This window comes from Triticum urartu, chromosome 7, assembly GCF_003073215.2.
Source record: "Triticum urartu cultivar G1812 chromosome 7, Tu2.1, whole genome shotgun sequence".
Lineage (NCBI taxonomy): Eukaryota > Viridiplantae > Streptophyta > Magnoliopsida > Poales > Poaceae > Triticum > Triticum urartu.
Genome location: NC_053028.1, coordinates 427,033,640 through 427,042,061, shown reverse-complemented (window position 1 = coordinate 427,042,061; position 8,422 = coordinate 427,033,640).

Sequence of the window (8,422 nt, the reverse complement as noted above, 5' to 3'; positions counted from 1 at the left end):
GAAATGCTTCTACACAATCATCATAAAAAACAAATGGTATATCTTTTTGTAATAAATTAGTCAGAGGCTGAGAAATTTTTGAGAAGTCCTTAATGAACCTCCTATAAAGTCCGGCATGACCAAGGAAAATTCTTATACCTTTGATGTCCTTGGGACATGGCATCTTTTCAATAGCATCAACCTTGGCTTTATCAACTTCAATACCTCTTTCAGAAACTTTATGCCCCAAGACAATACCTTCATTAACCATAAAGTGGCACTTTTCCCAATTCAAGACAATTAGTTTCTTCGCATCTCTGCAAGACATGACCAAGGTTGCTTAAGACAATCATCAAAGAAGATCATAAACGAAAAGTCGTCCAATGAAACCTCACAAATCTTTTCACAAAAGTCAGATAATATAGCCATCATGCATCTTTGAAAAGTAGTAGGTGCATTACATAGACCAAAAGGCATACGTCTATAAGCAAAAGTACCAAAAGGGCAAGTAAAAGTAGTCTTTGATTGATCTTTGGCTGACACAGGTATTTGAGAGAAACCAGAATAACCATCTAGAGAGCAAAAATGTGTATGTTTGGATAATCTTTCTAGCATTTGATCGATAAAAGGTAAGGGATAATGATCCTTCTTAGTAGCCTTATTTAATTTGCGGAAATCAATTACCATCTTATAACCTATAATAATTCTTTGAGGAATCAATTCATCTTTATCATTAGGAACGACAGTAATACCTCCCTTCTTCGGTACACAATGGACAGGTCTTACCCACTGACTATCAGCAACGGGATAGATTATACTTGCCTCAAGGAGCTTTAGTATTTCCTTTCTTACCACTTCTTTCATTTTAGGATTCAGCCGTCGTTGATGATCACGAACTGGTTTAGCATCTTCTTCCAAATTTATTTTATGTTGACATAGAGTGGGACTAATGCCCTTAAGATCATCAAGAGTATACCCAATAGCAGCACGGTGCTTCTTCAGAGTTTTTAGTAATCTCTCTTCATCATGCTCTGAAAGGTTAGCACTAATAATAACAGGATATATCTTTTTCTCATCAAGATAAGCATATTTAAGAGTATCAACGGTTTAAGCTCAAACACGGGATCACCCTTGGGTGGAGGAGGATCCCCTAGGATTTCAACAGGTAAATTGTTTTTCAGAATAGGTTCCTGTTTTAAAGAATACTTCATCTAATTCCCTTCTTTCATTCATAAACATATCATTTTCATGGTCTAGCAAATATTGTTCTAAAGGATCACTAGGAGGTACGGCAATAGAAGCAAGACCAATAATTTCATCCTTACTAGGTAATTCTTCTTCACGGTGTTGTCTACTAAATTTAGAAAAATTAAATTCATGAGTCATATCATCTAAACCGATAGTAACAACATCCCTTTTGCAATCTATGGTAGCATTAACAGTGTTCAAGAAGGGTCTACCAAATATAATGGGACAAAAGCTATCTTGTGGGGAACCAAGAACAAGAAAATCAGCAGGATATTTAGTTTTCCCACACAAGACTTCAACATCTCTAACAATTCCCATTGGTGAAATAGTATCTCTATTGGCAAGTTTAATTGTGACATCAATATCTTCCATCTCAGCAGGTGCAATATCATGCATAACTTCTTTGTATAAGGAATAAGGTATTGCACTAGCACTAGCACCCATATCACATAAGCCATGATAACAATGATCTCCTATTTTAACAGAAATAACAGGCATGCCTACCACAGTCTAGGTTTATCTTTAGCACAGGGTTTAGCAATTCTAGCAGTTTCATCACAGAAATAAATAACATGCCCATCAATATTATCAGACAAGAGATCTTTAACAATAGCAATATTAGGTTCAACTTTAACTTGCTCAGGAGGTGTATATGTTTATATTGCTTTTACGAACTACAGTTGAAGCTTTAGCATGATCCTTTATCCTAACAGGGAAAGGTGGTTTCTCAACATAAGAAGTAGGAACAATAGGATCATTATAAGTGACAATCTTTTCTTCAACTTTAATAGGTGCAGCTACTTTTACTTCTATGGGAGGATGATATTTAAACCACTTCTCCTTGGGGAGATCAACATAAGTAGCAAAAGATTCACAGAAAGAAGCTACTATCTCAGAGTCAAGTCCATATTTAGTGCTAAATTTACGAAAAATATCGGTATCCATAAAAGATTTAACACAATCAAAACTAGGTGTCATACCTGACTCCTTACCTTTGTCGAGGTCCCAATCTTCAGAGTTGCGTTTAATTCTTTCCAATAAATCCCATTTGAATTCAATAGTCTTCGTCATAAAAGAGCCAGCACAAGAAGTATCGAGCATGGTGCGATTGTTATCAGAAAGCCGAGCATATAAATTTTGAATAATCATCTCTCTTGAGAGCTCATGATTGGGGCATGAATATAACATTGATTTAAGCCTCCCCCAAGCTTGAGCGATGCTTTCTCCTTCGCGAGCCAAAAATTATATATGTAATTGCGATCACGATGAACAAGATGCATAGGATAAAACTTCTGATGAAATTCCAATTTCAATCGTTTGTAATTCCAAGACCCCATATCATCACATAGCCTATACCATGTCGATGCGTCTCCCTTCAAAGATAAAGGGAAGACCTTCTTCTTAACAACATCTCCGGGTACACCTGCAAGCTTAAATAATCCACAAACTTCATCCACATATATTAGATGCTCATCAGGATGTTTTGTTCCATCTCCTAAAAAAGGATTAGCTAGCAGTTTTTCTATCATACCCGAAGGAATTTCAAAGCAGACATTTTCATTTTTAGTAGGTTGAGTAGGTTGAGGAGCAACTCTTTGCTCTACTGTTCGGGGTGAAGATACCCCGAACAAGCCCCTCAGAGGATTACTTTCCATAGTAACAAGTGACAGTAAATTTCAGTACACTATATAAATTTTCCTTACCAAATTCCACCTACCAAAGGCGCTTCACTCCCCGGCAACGGCGCCAGAAAAGAGTCTTGATGACCCACAAGTATAGGGGATCTATCATAGTCTTCGATAAGTAAGAGTGTCGAACCCAACGAGGAGCAGAAGGAAATGATAAGCGGTTTCAGCAAGGTATTCTCTGCAAGTACTGAAATAAGTGGTAACAGATAGTTTTGTGATAGGATAATTTGTAACGAGCAACAAGTAACAAAAGTAAATAAAGTGCAGCAAGGTGGCCCAATCCTTTTTGTAGCAAAGGACAAGCCTGGACAAACTCTTATATAGAGAAAAGCGCTCCCGAGGACACATGGGAATATCGTCAAGCTAGTTTTCATCACACTCATATGATTCGCGTTCGGTACTTTCATAATTTGGTATGTGGGTGGACCGGTGCTTGGGTACTGCCCTTACTTGGACAAGCAACTTCGATTAACCTCTATTGCAAGCATCCGCAACTACAACAAAAGTATTAAGGTAAACCTAACCATAGCATGAAACATATGGATCCAAATCAGCCCTTACGAAGCAACGCATAAACTAGGGTTTAAGCTTCTGTCACTCTAGCAACCCATCATCTACTTATTACTTCCCAATGCATTCCTCTAGGCAAATCAATGGTGAAGTGTCATGTAGTCGACGTTCACATAACACCACTAGAGGAGAGAACATACATCTCATCAAAATATCGAACGAATACCAAATTCACATGACTACTAATAGCAAAGACTTCTCCCATGTCTCAGGAACAAAACTACTCACAAGCATAAACATGTTCATAACCAGAGGGGTATTAATATGCATATAGATCTGAACATATGATCTTCCACCAATTAAACCAACTAAGCATCAACTACAAGGGAGTAATTAACACTACTAGCAACCTCACAGCACACATCCCGACTTGGAGACAAGAATTGGATACAAGAATGAACTAGGGTTTTGAGAGGAGATGGTGCTGATGAAGGTGTTGATGGAGATTGCCCTCTCTCGATGAGAGGAGCGTTGGTTGATGGAGATTGCCCTCTCCCGATGGTGATGACGATGATTTCCCCCTCCGGGAGGGAAGTTTCCCCGGCAGAACAGCTCCGCCAGAGCCCTAGATTGTTCCGCCAAGGTTCCGCCTCGTGGCGGCGGAGTTTCGTCCGAGAAGATGGCTTATGATTTTTTCCCATCGAAAGACTTCATATAGCAGAAGATGGCCACCGGAGGGCCACCAGGGGGCCCACGAGGTAGGGGGCGCGCCAGGGGGTAGGACGCGCCCCCACCCTCGTGGGCAGGGTGTGGCCCCCCTGGTGAGTTTCTTCCGCTGAGTATTTTATATATTCTGAACGTCTTCCGTGAAGTTTCAGGACTTTTGGAGCTATGAAGAATAGGTCTCTAATATTTGCGCTCTTTTTCCAGCCCAGAATCCCAGCTGCCGGCATTCTCCACTCTTTATGTAAACCTTGTAAAATAAGAGAGAATAGGCATAAGTATTCTGACATAATGTGTAATAACACCCATAATGCAATAAATATCGATATAAAAGCATGATGCAAAATGGACGTATCACCCGCAATCTCCCCCAACTATCATCATCTTCGGGGAATTCGCTAGAGCCGGGGATGGTGGAGAGCGAGACGCCTCCGCGAGCCTCTCCGCCAACCGCCACGGATAACACTGAAGTGTTGTCCCGAAGAGCTTCTCCGGGCCATGGAGAGGTGCGGGAGGTCGCCAAGACGGCGCCAGAGGGTAACACCTCGGCTGTCGAGAACATGGGGGAACCAACCCCATGGAGACTGGCGACGGGGGCCATGACCAATCCGTCCCCCAGCCGAACATTATTTCGGAGACCCATACGGCTCCGAAATCGAGCAAGAAGCCCCCTTTAAAGGAGGGGGAGCGTCGACTCCACCGGTGACCTCTATCAATCCAGAGGTGTCGAACACTTTGGTGGAAGCACTTCGACGTGCTTCCATTGTGGAGGAGCACCGTACCCTCGAGGGTACGGTGGTTGAGAAGGTTCAGTCCGCCAAAAGCGGGCTGAACGAAGCCTTCATCAGCCTATTAACAGGCTTTGAGGTACGCGATGTAATATTCTTAGCCACTTTGCATATGCAAAAAATATGCCTGTGTATAGATAGTAGCCCCTGAGACTCTGTTCGGTTTTTGAAAAAAGACCGAACAGAGGATCAAGTAATATTCGCAGGAGATAACATACTTGTCTATTTTGGTAAAACAGGCTTCACTGTTAGTGCCGACCGCCTAGGCCGCCGAAGTATCCAAACTCAAGCGGAAGCTGGAGCGGGCCGATGAGGACCTCGTCTGCATCAACAAGCGGTTTGATGAGGCGCCAATGTATGTTTGAAAAAATTGTTTACACACCTGAAGTAATATGCCAATGCGGAGTCTAATCTCCTGTGTTGCCCTGATTATATTTGCAGGTAGTGCGGCCGAGGTCGAGACCCTGAAGAGCGCCCTCGCTCAAGCCAAGGAGCGGGCATGGGTGAGCCAAGCATCCGTTGACAAAGCGGCTGCAGATTTAAAGGCCGAGCAGGTCACCCACCGCATGTATGAGGAGCGGGTGACCGAACTGGAGCAGGAGCTCAAGGATGCCGCCAGCAAGTGCGAGGCCTTGGAGGAGAAGAATAAGGCCCAAGCGGTCAATCTCACCAAGGCTCTTCGGGAGGCCAAGGAGGCGCGGACCGAGTCCCGGGCGGCTCGCGAGGAGATCAAGCAGGCCGAACAGATAGCGGTTGGTAAGCCCTTTCTGTTATAGAGTATATTTGGCGATCGGAGATATGATTTACTTAATCGATTGTGGAGTTCTCCAAATGCCTTTGCGGACCTTCCGAGGAGTGCTGCCGACGCCGCATAATATTTTCGGGCCCAAGAAGGTAACACGATGGAGAAGCTCTTTGGGTCGCAGTACCTGGAGCCGGAGCGGCCAGCGCTGCTGAACAACCAGATGATGCAACTGGCGGAACTGCATAGGATGTCCAGTTTGGCCATGAAGGACATCATAGTTCGGCTATGGCCAGCCGAACCCATTCCTAGAAGCTACTTCAGCCTGGTCAAGCGGCTCGGCGACGCTTTGCGCCGAGTTGAAGCTGTAAAGCGCTCGGCGTGCATAGAGGGCGCTCGAATGGCCTTTGCCCGTGTCAAGATGCACTGGGCAAAGATGAAGGCCGCCGTCGTGGCAGTTGAGGGCCCACCTGAAGGCAAGGACTATCGCAAGCCGGAGCGATATTTCGAAGACGTCCTAGAGGGTGCCGTTTAATAGAGGGTCAATGCTCAAAGGATATTATGTTTGAATGGATGTATCCGGGCTGCCCAGACTTTGTGTTATGAACCAAGGCTTTTATAATATATTTGTGCCTTTATCTAAAATTGTTTTCCTCCTGTGCGGCCGTTTTTATATCTGAAAGTTTGCTAGTTGTTGGCTTCAGCCCACGTAGATACTACGGGGGTGTTTAAATAGCACATGACCACACTTGACCCAATGTCTTGGTCCGTAAAGGAGGTGACCATGCAGCGAACCAGGCAATCAGACTATGCAACTTTATCACTCTCACTTAGCCATAGGAGTTTGACAATGGGACTATGAGCTAGCCCCTGGTGCGTGTGCGGCTATCCGAACTTGGATGCCTTAGGCACGTGACTGGGTGGAGGCCAGTCCTTCGTATAATACGGAAAAAATCGCAAAAGATTTAGTAAGTCACCGAACCGCTGACCAGCTCTCGCTATATTATGACAATCAGTTTTCGGCTTTCTCTACTGAGGTGTTTGACCGGACGAACCAGAAACACAATCGCATCAGTTCTCCCTTTACTACATTAGTCGAACAAGCGGAACGTAAGGTGGTAACCACAGTAGCCGGGCAACCCAACTATTGACCAAAGACATGATTCGGAGCCGATGCATATAATGCAGTATTCGGGACGTCAAAGTATACTATAAAAGCGTTCAGACTTTTTTTGTGTTTGAAAGATATGTGTGACCGAATAGAGCCCCTCACAATTTATGCCGAGGTGTATATGTCAATCTGTCGTGAAGATAGAATACAGGTTATGAAATAAGCCAACACCAAATAGGGTTGGACAAAACTGTTTCCACTATAGTCTGATTGATATGTCAAAATGTGCTCTTATAGAGAATGCCATAAGCATCAAGGCTATTTTACATGCCAAGAATTTGTGAACAAGGGAAAGCTATATACAGGTCCTAAAACAAGGTGGTCTTGAAGATCCTTTGGACACCGTGCCGCACGTCTGCGCCGCTTTTCACCTTGGTGAAGGATCCTTTAAAAGGATCAACGATCGTATATATAGAAGGGGCCTGAGAAAGGGCCCTTGTACCACCAAAAGTGATCTAGGTTTTAAAGAGCATGAAATAAGAGAGAAAAGAGAAAATAGAAAAAAAGGAGGAAGATTAAGGTCCGAATAGGGCCGAGCCGTATTGTGGACCTTGTCCTTAGTGTGCCTCCGTCCTTCCCCATGGTATTTTTAGTGCATAGTTATGCACGCGCGGTACATATGCCGTGATTAGATGGGGGTTTTGACAGAGGCCAAATTGTTAGTCCAGCTCTGGATGAACCGAACTGTCGTTCTGCAGGGTAGACCGGACTCGTTTGACAATGTCCGGGGGCTTGATGGCTGATGGGGTATTCGGCGTGATAAGGACACCCTGTACCTTAGCTGCGAGAGCCGCGGTATGCTCCTCAGTACAAAGGGAGCGCTCCATATTTCCATTGACTGCTATTGTTGGGGAACGTAGTAATTTCAAAAAATCCTACGCACACGCAAGATCATGGTGATGCATAGCAACGAGAAGGGGAGAGTGTTGTCTACGTACCCTCGTAGACCGGCAACGGAGAGCATTGACACAACGTAGAGGAAGTAGTCGTACGTCTTCCCGATCCGACCGATCCAAGTACCGAACGTACGGCACCTCCGAGTTCTGCACACGTTCAACTCGGTGACGTCCCTCGAGCTCCGATCCAGCCGAGTGTTGAGGGAGAGTTTCGTCAGCACGACGCGTGATGACGGTGATGATGTTCTACCGACGCAGGGCTTCGCCTAAGCACCGCTACGATATGACCGAGGTGGAATATGGTGGAAGGGGGCACCGCACACGGCTAAGGAACGATCACGAAGATCAACTTGTGTGTCATGGGGTGCCCCCTTGCCCCCGTATATAAAGGAGGGAGGGGGAGGTGCGGCCGGCCCCTAGGGGTGCGCCTGGAGGAGTCCTACTCCCACCGGGAGTAGGACTCCCCCCTCTTGCCTTGTTGGAGAAGGAAAGGGGAAGGGGGAAAGAGGAAAGGGGGGCGCCCCCCTTCCTTGTCCTATTCGGACTAGGGGGGGGGGGGGCGGCCTGCCCTGCCCTCCTCTTCTCCCTTAGGGCCCATGTAGGCCCATTAACCCCCGGGGGGGTTCCGGTAACCCCCCGGTACTCCGGTAAAATCTCGATTTCACCCGGAACGATTC